Consider the following 20,089-nt stretch of genomic DNA (forward strand, 5'->3'; position numbering starts at 1 on the left):
CCCAAGGGGGGGTGTATGCAACACCCTAGGCAAATCCCACATCGGCAAAGCACGGGAGAGATGCTGGGTTTATAAGGGGTGATCCACACCTTAATTGGCAAGACGCGTTTTGGGGTGTATGGGCGCCCCAAGAACAAATCCGTGCAGGCCTTGTTAAGGCCCAAAGCGGACAATATCTTGCCTGGTCTGGGTTGGGTCATGACATTGTGGTATCAGAGCGGCTCCGTGTGTCCTCTTGAGCGATGGTGGGGCAAACCTCAGCGACGACGCTGAGTCCCCAGGGGGGGTGAATGTAACACCCTAAGCGAATCCCACATCCGCAAAGCACGGGAGAGATGCTGGGTTTATAAGGGGTGATCCACACCTTAATTGGCAAGACGCGTTTTGGGGTGTATGGGCGCCCCAAGAACAAATCCGTGTGGGCCTTGTTAAGGCCCAAAGCGGACAATATCTTGCCAGGTCTGGGTTGGGTCATGACATTGTGGTATCAGAGCGGCTCCGCGTGTTCTCTTGAGCGATGGTGGGGCAAACCTCAGTGAGGACGCTGAGTCCCCAAAGGGGGTGTATGTAACACCCTAGGCTAATTCCACATCGGCAAAGCACGAGAGAGATGCTGGGTTTATAAGGGGTGATCCACAGCTTAATTGGCATCCAAATCATTCCGGTGGGAGATTCAGATTCTTTTTTTTTTTTATCCTTCGATAAAAAAAATTCACTCTTCTCATTAAAATTGGAGGTAGAACCAATAAAGATTTCTTTTTCTATTCATTTCTAGATTTGAGTACCTCATTTAAGAATTATTTTTGCTCCGGTCAGTAGGAATAAACTGTAATACCTGTGAATGTAAAATGGCATGAGGCGGTGAAAGAGTTTATAAGCAAAGGAATATGTTGGAAACAGAGGAAAAACACATGCACGTGCAAAACAGAGAGAGAGAAGCTGCCAACTTACCCGATCTTGACCCGCCGGATCCGACCCGACCCGCGACTTTAACCCGGACGGATTTCACGTTTCCGACCACCGTTTTGGCCGAGCTTGGTACCGATCTGAAGCTTAGAAGCCGACCGTCGTTCCCCTGCCATCCTCACTGCCGAAAACGAACCGGAACGCCGGCGATCGAAGCTTGAAACCCGCGACTGCTTCACTTTACTCCGCCGAGATTTTCGTCGGTTTTGAGTGACACCACCGGTTGGATTTTGTTCCTCATGACTCCCTCTTCCATTTCCGACCATTCATAGGCACCGAGAGTCGTCGTTTTGCTGCCGGTCGATTGTTGGAACTCACGGCTGTTGAGCTAGATTCCGGCGTCGTTGCCGCGCGTTGGAGCTCACCGCCGGTACCATTGAACTCAGCGTGATTGGCACTTTAAGATTTGAGCTTCCTGGCCAGCGTTGACCAAATTCCGGTGACCGTTGACCGGCAAGGGCATTTTGGTAATTTCACACTATGAGGGCAATTTTGTCATTTCTGAGCCTGTGGATATTTTAGTAATGCATAGAATTGTGAATTGGGTGTAATTACGATTTCGAGGATAATTCGGTGATTTATGATTTCGGAGCATGTTAATGATTTACGGACTCAAGGGCATTTTAGTAATTTTATCGTCACGGGAGTTGTTAATTATGGATAAATGTTCGTTTCGAGTTATTGCATATATTTAGTCGGAATTCCGATTTACGGAGAATAATTATGTCGTTTCCTTGATTTAGGAGGATCCGCGAGCGAGAACCGGTCCGCGGACGTAGACGATAACCGACTGTGAACACCGTCACTAGACGATAACCGACTGTGAACACCGTCACTGTGAGTGGAATATACGAAACTTATTTTTAGAGTTAATTATGATAGTGCTGATTTAATGATTTCTCGAAATGGATTTTATTCACTTGTTGATATTATATGAAAATGTTTGGTTAATAATTTTGCGTATCGATTTTGAATAAAGTGTGATATTATTTGAAAGTTAAGAAAAGTGGATTCAAATGTGGTATGATTTAAAATGTGGTCAAATGTGGTATGATTTAAAATGTGGTAAAGAGGTATGTGAATATGAGTACAGTGATATAGATGAGGGGTAATAAGGGAGGCCCGCCAAACTGAGGGGTAATAAGGGAGGTGCGCGCTCTGATTGTAAGGAGGCCTTTGGGGCCCGTCTGAGTACACACAGAGGCTTTGGGCCGTGTGCTTGGGCGCTTTTGTCCTTTGGGGACTAGATTATGCATGCAGAGATATGATGAGATATGATTTTCAGATTTGTGAAATCGATATGATTTGGTGATATGATTTCTATGGTTGGTAATCTGATTTAAATATTTAATGATTTATTTCTGATTTCTCACTTATGGTTTAATGAAACCGTGTTTGGATATGCTTATTTCTTTTAAAGTAAAGATCAATTTTCAAACCTACTATCCACTCACTGATCTCACTGAGTTTTAAACTCACCCCGTTTTTATTATATTTTCCCCCCCTCACCAGGAGGTTGCAGGTACACCAGACCGACCCAGCGACTGTATATATTTTGAGTCTTGGCCACGTGATGGTGCTAGAGTATATAAATGTTTTTGTTGGGACATCTTGGTCATCTTGTTCTTTTGGGGTTGTATATTATATAACTCAGTATTTTTGGTTGAGTATGTTGAGCACTGGAGTTTGTTGTATATTCATATTTGTACTTTGGGAGTGTTATATATATAAAGGAGACTCTGTCGAATTTTCAGCAGATTCTTTACGTATAATATTATTTTTAAGTCTGTTTTGATGTAACTAGATAGACTCGCCTGGGGGGTTTCGGGGCGGGTCGTTTCAGTTGGTATCAGAGCATGGTTTTAGATTCTGTAGACTTTACTGTCTTAATCATAATAGTTTTATCTTTATTAAAGTCAGAGTTTATCTCTTGTAGGCACCATCATGCTTCGTCGTAGTAGTAGACGTGGCCGTGGCCGTGGTCGTACTAGGCCAATAGCTGGGTTGACTTCTGGTAGTGTACCTGCGGGGGAACGTGAACCCGCGAATGAGGGGATAGTTGAATCCTCTACGCATGGAATTGCACAACAGACACCGAGGGATGCCCCGAATATTGAGCAGTCATTTGATAGGCTGGCTCAAATCATGACTACAGTTGTGCAAAATCAGACTCAAGCACATGTCGGTAATGCAAATACTATTGAGCGAGTGAGGAGTTTAGGGGCGAAGAGTTTTAATGGTTTCGGAGAACCACCTGAGGCTGAGTCATGGTTTGTTAAGTTAGAGCGTATTTTTGATGTGATGAAGTGTCCAGAAGATGATAGATTATCCTTCGCCACTTTCCTGCTCGAGGATAGAGCTTACCATTGGTGGCAGACAGTGGAGAGACGATATCAGGGACATGCTGCGATTACTTGGGTTATTTTCCGCAAGGAATTCTACGATCATTATTTTCCTGTTGTATATCAGGATATTAAACGGAGTGAATTCTTTCGGTTGGTTCAGGGATCTCTGACAGTTGAGGAGTATGAGAAGAAATTTTTAGATCTCTCTAGATTTGCTACATCTGTAGTCGGTGATGAGAGAGAGAGATGCAGACGGTTCGAGGATGGCCTCCGATTTGAGATTCGTACCACCGTGACTGCATCACGATATACTGAGTTTGGGGAGGTAGTTGAGGCAGCCAGGAGAGTAGAGCACAGTATTGCAGAGGGACGTAGATTTCATGCACTGAAGCAAAAGCGTAGCCAGAGCTGGGCAGAGGGTGACTCTAGTAGTAGGCCGCCCAAGAGAGGGGGTATTCCTACGAGTTATTCTGATAGTATGCAAAGGAGTCAGGGTACAGGCTTCAGAGGGGACTCGAGACAAGCTGTTAGTCATAGTTCTGTACAACCATTGGTAGGGAGTAATACCAGGACTCAGGGACAGTACGACCGCAGTAGCGGGGGATATCGTGATGATCGTTCTAGGAGTTTCCAGCTAACTTCTTGCCCTTCATGTGGCAGGAATCATCAGGGCCAATGTCGTGTTGGAGACAGAGTTTGTTATTTATGTGGTCAGCCTGGACACATCAGGAGATTTTGCCCTACTTTATCTCAGGGTGATAGCTCTACAGGAGGGACAGCCTCACGGTACCGGCCTTACTCTAGCCAGATTCAGGGTCAGAGAGGAGTGCAGACAGGAGGTTCTACATCTACCTTTAGGGGTCAGACGACTGCTTCAGGTCAGAGAGGTCAGTCTGGTCGACCTCATACTCAGGCTCGAGTTTTTGCTTTGACGCAGCAGGAGGCACGTGCTGCACCCGAAGTTATTATGGGTATATTATCTATCCTTGGCCGCGAGGCTCATATTCTTATTGATCCTGGATCCACACACTCTTTTGTTTCTCGTACTTTTGCTATGCATATAGGGCGAGAGCCCGAACTGCTAGATTGTGAATTAGTTGTTCGTACACCTACCGGAGAGTCAGTACTTGCTCAGAGTGTGTATCGAGATTGTATGATTGGAATGGGTGAACATGAATTTGAGGCGAATTTGATTTCCTTAGAGATTTATGACTTTGATGCTATTTTGGGTATGGATTGGCTTGAATCTCATTATGCTACGGTGGATTGTTTCAAAAAGGATGTTGTGTTTAAAAAGCCAGGGAAAGCTGAGGTGAAATTTTGTGGGGAGCGCAGAGTTCTACCCTCATGTGTTATATCTGCTATTAGTGCAAGACGGTTGTTAAGAAAAGGATGCTCAGCTTATTTAGCTCATGTGATAGATACAGAAGCTCGAGAATTGAGATTGGAGGATATTACAGTAGTTAAAGAATTTCCAGATGTTTTTCCAAATGAACTTCCTGGAATGCCACCTAACAGAGAAGTTGAGTTTTCTATTGACTTAGTCCCTGGAACATCTCCAATATCTATGGCACCGTACCGAATGGCTCCAGCAGAATTGAAGGAACTGAAGGTTCAATTGCAAGAGTTGGTAGAGAAAGGGTTTATTAGACCTAGTGTGTCCCCGTGGGGAGCTCCAGTCTTATTTGTTAAGAAAAAGGATGGGACTTTTAGACTCTGCATCGACTATAGGCAGTTGAATAAAGTTACGGTACGCAATAAGTATCCACTTCCGCGTATTGATGACTTGTTTGATCAACTCCAAGGGGCAAAAGTATTTTCTAAGATTGATTTGCGCTCGGGTTACCATCAGCTTAGAATTAAAGATGTTGACGTTCCTACAACAGCATTCAGAACCCGTTATGGGCACTATGAGTTCTTAGTGATGCCATTTGGATTGACAAATGCCCCAGCTGCTTTTATGGACCTGATGAACAGGGTATTTAGCCTATACCTAGATCGGTTTGTGATTGTATTCATTGATGATATTTTGGTGTATTCCCGAAACGAGAAGGAGCATGCAGAGCATTTGTGGACTGTTTTACAGACTTTGAGACAGAAGCAGTTGTATGCCAAGTTCAGCAAATGTGAGTTTTGGTTGGACAGAGTCGTATTTTTGGGCCATGTGATATCAGCTGAAGGTATTTATGTTGATCCTCAAAAGATTGAAGCAGTTGTGAAATGGGAACGGCCTACAAATGTCACAGAGGTTCGGAGTTTTCTTGGGTTAGCTGGTTATTATCGTAGATTTGTGGAAGGATTCTCCAAGATTGCTATTCCTATGACACGATTAACCAGAAAGAATGCTAAGTTCCAGTGGGATGATGACTGTGAAAAAAGTTTTCAAGAACTTAAGACATGTTTGACCTCAGCACCAGTTCTTACACTTCCATCTGGTAATGAAGGATTTATGGTTTACAGTGATGCCTCTAGGCAGGGATTGGGTTGTGTATTGATGCAGCATGGGAAAGTGGTGGCTTATGCCTCTAGACAACTTAAGAAGCATGAACAAAACTATCCAACACATGATTTAGAACTAGCAGCAGTGGTGTTTGCACTCAAGATATGGCGGCATTACTTATATGGAGCAACATGTCAGATTTTTACCGATCATAAGAGCTTGAAGTATTTGTTTACTCAGAAGGAGTTGAATTTGAGACAGAGGAGATGGATCGAACTGATTAAGGACTACGATTGCACTATCGATTATCATCCAGGCAAAGCAAATGTGATGGCTGATGCACTAAGTAGAAAGTCTTCCAGCTCTATCGCTCACTTGCGAGTGAAATATGTACCTCTGTTGATCGAGTTGAGATCTTTGGAAGTCGAGTTGAATACTGACAATCGTGGAGCTTTGATAGCTAACTTCCGCGTTAGGCCGACTTTGATTGACAAAGTTCACCATATGCAAGCTCAGGACCCACAGTTAATGAAGTTAAAAGAGGATGTGCAGAAAGGTTTACGAACCGATTTTATGGTGAGAGAGGATGGAGTTGTATTCATGGGTAATAGACTCTGTGTACCTGATATTAAAGATTTGAAAAAAGAGATTATGGAAGAAGCTCACTGTTCAGCCTATGCGATGCATCCTGGTAGTACGAAGATGTACCGTACCTTGAGAGATCATTATTGGTGGCAGGGCATGAAGAGAGAGATAGCAGAATTTGTTTCTCGATGTTTGGTCTGTCAACAGATTAAAGCTGAACACCAGAGGCCTGCAGGGTGCTCTCAGCCGCTTCCTATTCCAGAGTGGAAGTGGGAGCACATCACTATGGATTTTGTGGCGGGACTTCCACATACTCAGAAAGGACATGATGGTGTTTGGGTGGTTGTAGATCGACTTACAAAATCTGCTCATTTCTTACATTTCAAGACCACTTATTCGATGGACAAGTTGGGAAGTATTTATGTGTCTGAAATAGTTCGACTTCACGGAGTACCTGTGTCCATAGTCTCAGATAGAGATTCCCGGTTTACTTCTAAATTCTGGACTAGCTTGCAAAATGCTTTAGGCACCAAGTTGAACTTCAGTACAGCTTTTCATCCACAGACTGATGGACAGTCAGAGCGAACTATTCAAACTCTAGAGGATATGTTGCGAGCTTGTGTTATGGAATTTAAAGGAAATTGGGACAATTATTTACCTCTGATGGAGTTTGCTTACAACAACAGTTATCAAGCTAGTATTGAGATGGCACCATATGAGGCTTTGTATGGTAGAAAATGCAGGACTCCAGTATGTTGGGATGAGGTTGGTGAGCGGAGGTTATTCGGTCCAGAACTAGTCCAGGATACGAACGAGAAGATACAATTGATTCGGGATAGATTAAAGGTGGCTCAAGATAGACAGAAAAGTTATGCAGACAAACGTAGGCGGGAACTTGAATTCGAAGTTGGTGATAGAGTTTTCATACGGATATCTCCTTGGAAAGGGGTGCTTCGATTTGGGAAACGTGGGAAGTTAAGTCCACGTTATATTGGGCCGTATGAGATCGTGGAGCGTATTGGTCCGTTGGCATACCGATTAGCTCTACCACCCGAGTTATCCAGAATCCACGATGTGTTTCATGTTTCGATGCTCCGGAAGTACATATATGATCCGAGTCATGTGTTGTCGAAGCAACCAATTCAGTTGAAGGAAGATTTGACTTACGAAGAGGAACCGGTGGAGATACTGGAAGAGAAACACCAAGTTCTACGTTCTAAGACCATCCCTCTAGTAAAAGTGCGATGGAAGAATCATACAAAGGAAGAGGCTACCTGGGAGCGCGAGGACTTAGTGCGAGCTCAATATCCCTATCTTTTCTTATCAGGTACGTAAATTTCGAGGACGAAATTTTTATAAAGGGGGAGGATTGTAATACCTGTGAATGTAAAATGGCATGAGGCGGTGAAAGAGTTTATAAGCAAAGGAATATGTTGGAAACAGAGGAAAAACACATGCACGTGCAAAACAGAGAGAGAGAAGTTGCCAACTTACCCGATCTTGACCCGCCGGATCCGACCCGACCCGCGACTTTAACCCGGACGGATTTCACGTTTCCGACCACCGTTTTGGCCGAGCTTGGTACCGATCTGAAGCTTAGAAGCCGACCGTCGTTCCCCTGCCATCCTCACTGCCGAAAACGAACCGGAACGCCGGCGATCGAAGCTTGAAACCCGCGACTGCTTCACTTTACTCCGCCGAGATTTTCGTCGGTTTTGAGTGACACCACCGGTTGGATTTTGTTCCTCATGACTCCCTCTTCCATTTCCGACCATTCATAGGCACCGAGAGTCGTCGTTTTGCTGCCGGTCGATTGTTGGAACTCACGGCTGTCGAGCTAGATTCCGGCGTCGTTGCCGCGCGTTGGAGCTCACCGCCGGTACCATTGAACTCAGCGTGATTGACACTTTAAGATTCGAGCTTCCTGGCCAGCGTTGACCAAATTCCGGTGACCGTTGACCGACAAGGGCATTTTGGTAATTTCACACTATGAGGGCAATTTTGTCATTTCTGAGCATGTGGATATTTTAGTAATGCATAGAATTGTGAATTGGGTGTAATTACGATTTCGAGGATAATTCGGTGATTTATGATTTCGGAGCATGTTAATGATTTACGGACTCAAGGGCATTTTAGTAATTTTATCGTCACGGGAGTTGTTAATTATGGATAAATGTTCGTTTCGAGTTATTGCATATATTTAGTCGGAATTCCGATTTACGGAGAATAATTATGTCGTTTCCTTGATTTAGGAGGATCCGCGAGCGAGAACTGGTCCGCGGACGTAGACGATAACCGACTGTGAACACCGTCACTGTGAGTGGAATATACGAAACTTATTTTTAGAGTTAATTATGATAGTAAAGCATGGTTGCGGAATAAGTATTTTTAAATGTGCTGATTTAATGATTTCTCGAAATGGATTTTATTCACTTGTTGATATTATATGAAAATGTTTGGTTAATAATTTTGCGTATCGATTTTGAATAAAGTGTGATATTATTTGAAAGTTAAGAAAAGTGGATTCAAATGTGGTATGATTTAAAATGTGGTAAAGAGGTATGTGAATATGAGTACAGTGATATAGATGAGGGGTAATAAGGGAGGCCCGCCAAACTGAGGGGTAATAAGGGAGGTGCGCGCTCTGATTGTAAGGAGGCCTTTGGGGCCCGTCTGAGTACACACAGAGGCTTTGGGCCGTGTGCTTGGGCGCTTTTGTCCTTTGGGGACTAGATTATGCATGCAGAGATATGATGAGATATGATTTTCAGATTTGTGAAATCGATATGATTTGGTGATATGATTTCTATGGTTGGTAATCTGATTTAAATATTTAATGATTTATTTCTGATTTCTCACTTATGGTTTAATGAAACCGTGTTTGGATATGCTTATTTCTTTTAAAGTAAAGATCAATTTTCAAACCTACTATCCACTCACTGATCTCACTGAGTTTTAAACTCACCCCGTTTTTATTATATTTTCCCCCCCTCACCAGGAGGTTGCAGGTACACCAGACCGACCCAGCGACTGTATATATTTTGAGTCTTGGCCACGTGATGGTGCTAGAGTATATAAATGTTTTTGTTGGGACATCTTGGTCATCTTGTTCTTTTGGGGTTGTATATTATATAACTCAGTATTTTTGGTTGAGTATGTTGAGCACTGGAGTTTGTTGTATATTCATATTTGTACTTTGGGAGTGTTATATATATAAAGGAGACTCTGTCGAATTTTCAGCAGATTCTTTACGTATAATATTATTTTTAAGTCTGTTTTGATGTAACTAGATAGACTCGCCTGGGGGGGTTTCGGGGCGGGTCGTTTCAGTCCCCAAGGGGGGTGTATGTAACACCCTAAGCGAATCCCACATCGGCAAAGCACGGGAGAGATGCTGGGTTTATAAGGGGTGATCCACACCTTAATTGACAAGACGCGTTTTGGGGTGTATGGGCGCCCCAAGAACAAATCCGTGCAGGCCTTGTTAAGGCCCAAAGCGGACAATATCTTGCCATGTCTAGGTTGGGTCATGACATTGTGGTATCAGAGCGGCTCCGCGTGTCCTCTTGAGCAATGGTGGGGCAAACCTCAGCGAGGACGCGGAGTCCCCAAGGGGGGGTGTATGTAACACCCTAGGCGAATCCCACATCGGCAAAGCACGGGAGAGATGCTGGGTTTATAAGGGGTGATCCACACCTTAATTGGCAAGACGCGTTTTGGTGTGTATGGCGCCCCAAGAACAAATCCGTGCGGGCCTTGTTAAGGCCCAAAGCGGACAATATCTTGCCAGGACTGGGTTGGGTCATGACGTTGTGGTATCAGAGCGGCTCCGCGTGTCCTCTTGAGCGATGGTGGGCCAAACCTCAGCGAGGACGCTGAGTCCCCAAACGGGGTGTATGTAACACCCTAGGCGAATCCCACATCGGCAAAGCACGAGAGAGATGCTGGGTTTATAAGGGGTGATCCACAGCTTAATTGGCAAGACGCGTTTTGGGGTGTATGAACGCCCCAAGAACAAATCCGTGCGGGCCTTGTTAAGGCCCATAGCGGACAATATCTTGCCAGGTCTGGGTTGGGTCATGACAATGTGGTATCAGAGCGGCTCCTCGTGTCCTCTTGAGCGATGGTGGGGCAAACCTCAGCGAGGACGCTGAGTCCCCAAAGGGGGTGTATGTAACACCCTAGGCGAATCCCACATCCTCAAAGCACGAGAGAGATGCTGGGTTTATACGGGGTGATCCACAGCTTAATTGGCAACACGCGTTTTGGGGTGTATGAACGCCCCAAGAACAAATCCGTGCGGGCCTTGTTAAGGCCCATAGCGGACAATATCTTGCCAGGTCTGGGTTGGGTCATGACAATGTGGTATCAGAGCGGCTCCGCGTGTCCTCTTGAGCGATGGTGGGGCAAACCTCAGCGAGGACGCGGAGTCCCCAAGGGGGGGTGTATGTAACACCCTAGGCGAATCCCACATCGGCAAAGCACGAGAGAGATGCTGGGTTTATAAGGGGTGATCCACAGCTTAATTGGCAAGGCGAGTTTTGGGGTGTATGGACGCCCTATGAACAAATCCGTGCGGGCCTTGTTAAGGCCCATAGCGGACAATATCTTGCCAGGTCTGGGTTGGGTCATGAAATTGTGGTATAAGAGCGGCTCCGCGTGTTCTCTTGAGCGATGGTGGGGCAAACCTCATCGAGGACGCTGAGTCCCCAAGGGCGGGTGTATGTAACACCCTAGGCGAATCCCACATCGGCAAAGCACGGGAGAGATGCTGGGTTTATAAGGGGTGATCCATACCTTAATTGGCAAGACGCGTTTTGGGGTGTATGGGCGCCCCAAGAACAAATCCGTGCGGGCCTTGTTAAGGCCCAAAGCGGACAATATCTTGCCAGGACTGGGTTGGGTCATGACGTTGTGGTATCAGAGCGGCTCCGCGTGTCCTCTTGAGCGATGGTGGGCCAAACCTCAGCGAGGACGCTGAGTCCCCAAACGGGGTGTATGTAACACCCTAGGCGAATCCCACATCGGCAAAGCACGAGAGAGATGCTGGGTTTATAAGGGGTGATCCACAGCTTAATTGGCAAGACGCGTTTTGGGGTGTATGAACGCCCCAAGAACAAATCCGTGCGGGCCCTGTTAAGGCCCATAGCGGACAATATCTTGCCAGGTCTGGGTTGGGTCATGACAATGTGGTATCAGAGCGGCTCCGCGTGTCCTCTTGAGCGATGGTGGGGCAAACCTCAGCGAGGACGCGGAGTCCCCAAGGGGGGGTGTATGTAACACCCTAGGCGAATCCCACATCGGCAAAGCACGAGAGAGATGCTGGGTTTATAAGGGGTGATCCACAGCTTAATTGGCAAGGCGAGTTTTGGGGTGTATGGACGCCCTATGAACAAATCCGTGCGGGCCTTGTTAAGGCCCATAGCGGACAATATCTTGCCAGGTCTGGGTTGGGTCATGAAATTGTGGTATAAGAGCGGCTCCGCGTGTTCTCTTGAGCGATGGTGGGGCAAACCTCAGCGAGGACGCTGAGTCCCCAAGGGCGGGTGTATGTAACACCCTAGGCGAATCCCACATCGGCAAAGCACGGGAGAGATGCTGGGTTTATAAGGGGTGATCCATACCTTAATTGGCAAGACGCGTTTTGGGGTGTATGGGCGCCCCAAGAACAAATCCGTGCGGGCCATTTAAGGCCCAAAGCGGACAATATCTTGCCAGGACTGGGTTGGGTCATGACGTTGTGGTATCAGAGCGGCTCCGCGTGTCCTCTTGAGCGATGGTGGGCCAAACCTCAGCGAGGACGCTGAGTCCCCAAACGGGGTGTATGTAACACCCTAGGCGAATCCCACATCGGCAAAGCACGAGAGAGATGCTGGGTTTATAAGGGGTGATCCACAGCTTAATTGGCAAGACGCGTTTTGGGGTGTATGAACGCCCCAAGAACAAATCCGTGCGGGCCTTGTTAAGGCCCATAGCAGACAATATCTTGCCAGGTCTGGGTTGGGTCATGACAATGTGGTATCAGAGCGGCTCCGCGTGTCCTCTTGAGCGATGGTGGGGCAAACCTCAGAGAGGACGGGGAGTCCCCAAGGGGGGGTGTATGTAACACCCTAGGCAAATCCCACATCGGCAAAGCACGGGAGAGATGCTGGGTTTATAAGGGGTGATCCATACCTTAATTGGCAAGACGCGTTTTGGGGTGTATGGGCGCCCCAAGAACAAATCCGTGCGGGCCTTGTTAAGGCCCAAAGCGGACAATATCTTGCCAGGTCTGGGTTGGGTCATGACATTGTGGTATCAGAGCGGCTCCGCGTGTCCTCTTGAGCGATGGTGGAGCAAAACTCAGCGAGGACGCTGAGTTCCCAAGGGGGGGTGTATGTAACACCCTAAGCGAATCCCACATCGGCAAAGCACGGTAGAGATGCGTGGTTTATAAGGGGTGATCCACACCTTAATTGGCAAGACGCGTTTTGGGGTGTATGAGCGCCCCAAGAACAAATCCGTGCGGGCCTTGTTAAGGCCCAAAGCGGACAATATCTTGCCAGGTCTGGGTTGGGTCATGACATTGTGGTATCAGAGCGGCTCCGCGTGTTCTCTTGAGCGATGGTGGGGCAAACATCAGCGAGGACGCTGAGTCCCCAAGGGCGGGTGTATGTAACACCCTAGGCGAATCCCACATCGGCAAAGCACGGGAGAGATGCTGGGTTTATAAGGGGTGATCCACAGCTTAATTGGCAAGACGCGTTTTGGGGTGTATGGACGCCCCAAGAACAAATCCGTGCGGGCCTTGTTAAGGCCCATAGCGGACAATATCTTGCCAGGTCTGGGTTGGATCATGACAATGTGGTATCAGAGCGGCTCCGCGTGTCCTCTTGAGCGATGGTGGGGCAAACCTCAGCGAGGACGCTGAGTCCCCAAAGGGGGTGTATGTAACACCCTAAGCGAATCCCACATCGGCAAAGCACGGGGGAGATGCTGGGTTTATAAGGGGTGATCCACACCTTAATTGGCAAGACGCGTTTTGGGGTGTATGGGCGCCCCAAGAACAAATCTGTGCGGGCCTTGTTAAGGCCCATAGCGGACAATATCTTGCCAGGTCTGGGTTGGGTCATGACATTGTGGTATCAGAGCGGCTCTGCGTGTCCTCTTGAGCGATGGTGGAGCAAAACTCAATGAGGACGCTGAGTCCCCAAGGGGGGTGTATGTAACACCCTAAGCGAATCCCACATCCTCAAAGCACGGGAGAGATGCTGGGTTTATAAGGGGTGATCCACACCTTAATTGGCAACACGCGTTTTGGGGTGTATGGGCGCCCCAAGAACAAATCCCGTGCGGGCCTTGTTAAGGCCCATAGCGGACAATATCTTGCCAGGTCTGGGTTGGGTCATGACAATGTGGTATCAGAGCGGCTCCGCGTGTCCTCTTGAGCGATGGTGGGGCAAACCTCAGCGAAGACGCTGAGTCCCCAAAGGGGGTGTATGTAACACCCTAGGCGAATCCCACATCGGCAAAGCACGAGAGAGATGCTGGGTTTATAAGGGGTGATCCACAGCTTAATTGGCAAGACGCGTTTTGGGGTGTATGAACGCCCCAGGAACAAATCCGTGCGGGCCTTGTGAAGGCCCATAGCGGACAATATCTTGCCAGGTCTAGGTTGGGTCATGACAATGTGGTATCATAGCGGCTCCGCGTGTCCTCTTGAGCGATGGTGGGGCAAACCTCAGCGAGGACGCTGAGTCCCCAAAGGGGGTGTATGTAACACCCTAGGCGAATCCCATATCGGCAAAGCACGAGACAGATGCTGGGTTTATAAGGGGTGATCCACAGCTTAATTGGCAAGACGCGTTTTGGGGTGTATGAACGCCCCAAGAACAAATCCGTGCGGGCCTTGTTAAGGCCCATAGCGGACAATATCTTGCCAGGTCTGGGTTGGGTCATGACAATGTGGTATCAGAGCGGCTCCGCGTGTCCTCTTGAGCGATGGTGGGGCAAACCTCAGCGAGGACGCTGAGTCCCCAAGGGGGGGTGTATGTAACACCCTAAGATAATCCCACATCGGCAAAGCACGGGAGAGATGCTGGGTTTATAAGGGGTGATCCACACCTTAATTGGCAAGACGCGTTTTGGGGTGTATGGGCGCCCCAAGAACAAATCTGTGCGGGCCTTGTTAAGGCCCAAAGCGGACAATATCTTGCCAGGTCTGGGTTGGGTCATGACATTGTGGTATCAGAGCGGATCCGCGTGTCCTCTTGAGCGATGGTGGGGCAAACCTCATCGAGGACGCTGAGTCCCCAAGGGCGGGTGTACGTAACACCCTAGGCGAATCCCACATCGGCAAAGCACGGGAGAGATGCTGGGTTTATGAGGGGTGATCCACAGCTTAATTGGCAAGACGCGTTTTGGGGTGTATGGACGCCCCAAGAACAAATCCGTGCGGGCCTTGTTAAGGCCCATAGCGGACAATATCTTGCCGGGTCTGGGTTGGATCATGACAATGTGGTATCAGAGCGGCTCCGCGTGTCCTCTTGAGCGATGGTGGGGCAAACCTCAGCGAGGACGCTGAGTCCCCAAGGGGGGGTGTATGTAACACCCTAAGCGAATCCCACATCGGCAAAGCACGGGTGAGATGCTGGGTTTATAAGGGGTGATCCACACCTTAATTTGCAAGACGCGTTTTGGGGTGTATGGGCGCCCCAAGAACAAATCCGTGCGGCCCTTGTTAAGGCCCAAAGCGGACAATATCTTGCCAGGTCTGGGTTGGGTCATGACAATGTGGTATCAGAGCGGCTCTGCGTGTCCTCTTGAGCGATGGTGGGGCAAACCTCAGCGGGGACGCTGAGTCCCCAAGGGCGGGTGTATGCAACACCCTAGGCGAATCCCACATCAGCAAAGCACGGGAGAGATGCTGGGTTTATAAGGGATGATTCACAGCTTAATTGGCAAGACGCGTTTGGGGGTGTATGGGCGCCCCAAGAACAAATTCGTGCGGCCCTTGTTAAGGCCCATAGGGGACAATATCTTGCCAGGTCTGGGTTGGGTCATGACATTGTGGTATTAGAGCAGCTCTGCGTGTCCTCTTGAGCAATGGTGGGGCAAACCTCAGCGAGGACGCTGAGTCTCCAAGGGGGGGTGTATGTAACACCCTAGGCGAATCTCACATCGGCAAACCACGAGAGAGATGCTGGGTTTATAAGGGGTGATCCACACCTTAATTGGCAAGACGCGTTTTGGGGTGTATGGGCGCCCCAAGAACAAATCCGTGCGGGCCTTTTAAGGCCCAAAGCGGACAACATCTTGCCAGGTCTGGGTTGGGTCATGACATTGTGGTATCAGAGCGGCTCCGCATGTCCTCTTGAGCGATGGTGGGGCAAACCTCAGCGAGGACGCTGAGTCCCCAAGTGGGGGTGTACGTAACACCCTAAGATAATCCCACATCGGCAAAGCACGGGAGAGATGCTGGGTTTATAAGGGGTGATCCACACCTTAATTGGCAAGACGCGTTTTGGGGTGTATGGGCGCCCCAAGAACAAATCTGTGCGGGCCTTGTTAAGGCCCAAAGCGGACAATATCTGCCAGGTCTGGGTTGGGTCATGACATTGTGGTATCAGAGCGGATCCGCCTGTCCTCTTGAGCGATGGTGGGGCAAACCTCAGCGAGGACGCTGAGTCCCCAAGGGGGGTGTACGTAACACCCTAAGCGAATCCCACATCGGCAAAGCACGGGAGAGATGCAGGTTTTATGAGGGGTGATCCACACCTTAATTGGCAAGACGCATTTTGGGGTGTATGGGCGCCCCAAGAACAAATCCGTGCGGGCCTTGTTAAGGCCCAAAGCGGACAATATCTTGCCAGATCTGGGTTGGGTCATGACAGGAAATCTCAACAACTTGATTGACTATTGCTGGAGCAGTGGTCATAGATTTCACCATATTGGTTAACGATGTTACTTGGGCTGATAATGTTGTAAATGCATCCACATTGTGTATCCCTGTTGCTCCTCTTGCTGCAATTTGTCTAGTTGATGGTTACTGATAGTTGTTATTAGCAATTCTCTCCAAATTTTCATAGGCTTTATTGTAAGATTTAGATAATAAAGCCCCATTTGCTAAAGCATTGACCATTAATCTAGTGCTTGGGTTTAACCCATTATGAAGGTTTCTAACATATTTGCAGCAAGGAATGCCATGATGAGGGCACCTCTTGAGCAACTCCTTAAATCTTTCTCAAGCCTCATACAAGCTTTCATCTTGTAGTTGATGAAAAAAAGCAATTTCATTCCACAACTTTGCATTTTTCGTTGGTGGGGAGTTATTCATCATAAACTTATCAGCCAAGTTATTCCATGTTGTGATGGAGTCTGGTGGTAGAGAGTTCAACCATGCACTTACACCATCTTTTAAGGAGTAAGGAAAAAGTCTTAGTCTCAATGTATCATGTGATGCTCTAACAATTTTAAAAGCATCACTCATCTTCAAAAACAACTTAAGGTGGAGATGAGGATATTCTGATGGCAATCCATTAAATTGCCCCACTGTTTGCAGCATCTGAAACATTGCCGGTTTGAGTTCAAAATTGGCAAATTCCACCTCAGGTCTGACTATGCCAGGATGTATAACTTGAGGGGCCAACACAGCATAATCTCTAATGGTTCTGTTTCTATCATCTGCCATATAGATAATATTGTTATTCCCTGATGGTCTCTAATTAATTTGCCCATTCTAACTTTCTTAAACATTGACAAGTTGTATTGGTCCGTAAAGGTCCAAGTTTCCTAAGTTTTGCAAGTCATTCATTACTATAGCAGTTTTTGAATTTCTTTACTCTCTTCTCAATCTCATTGCAGTCCTTTCCATCCCTCAATCAAATTGAAATTCAACAAGTTTGTATTTGCCCATGCAAGAGTGATCTGTTAACGAAGAAACAATTCAAAAATAAACCAAAGATTAGCACCGTCAAAATTGATTTCACAATTCAAAAATAAACAATCAATCCTCGGCAACGGCACCAAAAACTTATTGCTATAAATTCAAATGCTATTAGTGTCAATGTGCAAGTGCACACAGGAAGTAATAAAATGATTAATATTCAAGATCGTCTCCACAGGGATTAATGCTATTAGAATTCTTACAGCAATTCAGCAATGCAATCTATGTCCTAAATTAAATCAATGCAACCAACCTAACTAAATACTTAAGGAAAATGAAATTGCAATCATTGAATATACAATGAATAAAATTTCCACGTTAAACACAAGGGTTAAATCAATAAGAATGGAGTAGTTGAGTGATTAAACTATCTTGATGGTGTTGACTATTTATTCATTTTAAGTTCAGTTGCTGCAGCATCTACTACAGCACTGGGCAGAAACCATCTTTATCCTCAGCAGTACCATGTTGGATGTCTTATATCTTTATGCAACTTAACAATGACCAGTTGCTATATCAATATAGGATATAACATTACACATTTAAGTTCTCTTTACCTTATAAGGTGAATCACCATATCTAGTTCATCACTAATCTAAGATTAAGCATGTCCTTTTTTCGACTCAAGTTAAACTCAATCCAAGACCAAGTTTGCTATAATATGTTCCACTAAGACAGACTCTTTTGTGGCTCTTTCCTAGCTCTATCATTGAATGGGTGGTAAGCCGAAATAATGACTTTAAATAAATATTATTAAAGCAAAATGCTATAGCAAACATGTTGCAATATATATAGTCAGTCAATTAATCATCGAGCTAGTTTAACACTCAACCACAAATAAGTTTAATTCATAATTTGTGAAAGGTATTTAAACAACCAAGTTCTAGCCATCGAATACATATTCATGATCAATGAATGAAAAGTAAAAAAGAAAAGATTAAGACAAGGCAAATTCCAATTAATTCTGTAAATTTCTTCTACTAGTGCAGCCTTGAATTCTAATCGGGGAATTATGCTACTTTGTTATTTCTCCTCTGTTTTGATCTTGATTGATGGCTCTCTCCCTTTTCTTTTCATGTACACCTTCTTTTATAATCGTAAATTAAGTTTACTGGAAACTTTAGGGCGCATCTTCAGATTTGGAAATTGCAGATCGTAATATTCTGAATATCTTGCCCAAAATTTTTTGTCAATGCTCAGGAATTACTATAGCAATAGTTGCTACAGCAATAGCTACAGCATCTGAACTGTTCCAGTCTTACTTTAAATCTTTTGTAGCCATGTTCGTTTGTCCTTTTTATAAGTCCATTACAACAGCATCCTTTCAATAAAATTCAAGTTTCCATTTACCTATAATTAAGCACATGTTTTAGGCAAACAATTACTCTAAAATCACATAAACTTTATCAAATGTAAACTAAGATAAATGTTAATGCAAACCAACATCAAAATGCACCGAAAGCACATTAATTACTCTGGAAGTAGTCTTGATTTAAGCTTAAAAGTCTCATGATAACTCATTTCATAGAGTTATTAGCATGATGAAACGCGGTGACCGTAGATGCCACATTCAAAACATATGGTAGGTAAACTTTCATATGCCACTTTTTGAATCTGTCCATCTAGCAATAACTGTGAGCATAACGGCTTATCCAATGCAACTTCAATATTAATCCTAGCAAATTTTCCCTCCTAGCTGAGTCCATATTATAATCAATACGAATGACATTCCTAATTACCTGGCCTAACAACCTCAGCACCTTCTTGTGATAATAGTGAACAGGCATACTTGGAAGGCGAATCCATGCCACTATTGATGATATCTTTTCATTAGCACTGTCAAAATGAGGAGACTATGAATGTACCATTAAATAATGGCCAAAACACGATCCATAGTCCTTGAGTAAGCACATGCTGAGCATCGAATTCCCTTTTAAACCGAACAAGGAAGTAGTTATTTTCTAGATCAATCACAGAGAAATCGTAGGACATATTCCACAAAGCCTCTAAACGATTACACAGCACTTTGTATCCAATAGATCTTCCCAGTAATTTCATAACAACTTTTGATTCCCATGGCTTCACTAGTTGCAAATGAACTTTTTGAGAAAAGGATATAGCTGGTAAAAACCCCTCTCTTTCAATTACCACATCCCTGATATCAATATCAATGTCCTTGTCTTTTTCCCATGAACTCCTCTTCCATTATATTCTTCTCTTTCTTCTTGAATATTTTTGTGAAACAAACTCTACACATTAATTGCCCAATTGTTATTGCTCGCAGGAAAAGAAAAATTTTAATAATAAAACACTTATTGACTCAGCATGCATGTTGAATAACTTTATTATTGGTCAAGCCCTTCATGGATGCACCGGCCGCAGGTGGTGGTGTTTTACCACTGTAGGAACTCCCTCTCACTACCGGTGACTACCTTGCTTGAAGAAAGCTTATTATATATGGAAGATTTTGCCCCTTGAGATGTTGTGATTATCGACATAAGGTTAACTAGGTAAATATTTATTATCAATAGATTCTCTTCTTCACTATTTTACCGCTAAGGACTAAACTTTAGTAAAGTTGTTTTTGTTAATAGGTTATTGATACTAAGCAGCATACTAAGGCAGATGTCAAGATTCAATTCACTACAAATGGTATTATAACATAAGGATACCATGTAGGCAATCATAGTTGATAATGGAGGCATTGCATTTTACTAGAAGAACATATGATTTAATAGTATAATGCCTAGAAAAACTATTAAACCATATGAGTTAATAGCTTTCTCAAACTTTAATAAAATTTAAGATCTTAGACCAAATCAATACTCC

General features: G+C 45.5%; 1 non-coding gene across 1 annotated transcript; it reads left to right on the top strand.

Annotated features, from left to right (window-relative positions):
- Positions 1–16,514: 16,514 nt before the first annotated feature.
- Positions 16,515–16,621, top strand: LOC112098751. The gene has a single exon (XR_002905859.1). It is a non-coding gene; the product is annotated as a small nucleolar RNA R71 (small nucleolar RNA).
- Positions 16,622–20,089: the final 3,468 nt, after the last annotated feature.

This window comes from Citrus clementina, unplaced genomic scaffold (genome assembly GCF_000493195.1).
Source record: "Citrus clementina cultivar Clemenules unplaced genomic scaffold, Citrus_clementina_v1.0 scaffold_5, whole genome shotgun sequence".
Lineage (NCBI taxonomy): Eukaryota > Viridiplantae > Streptophyta > Magnoliopsida > Sapindales > Rutaceae > Citrus > Citrus x clementina.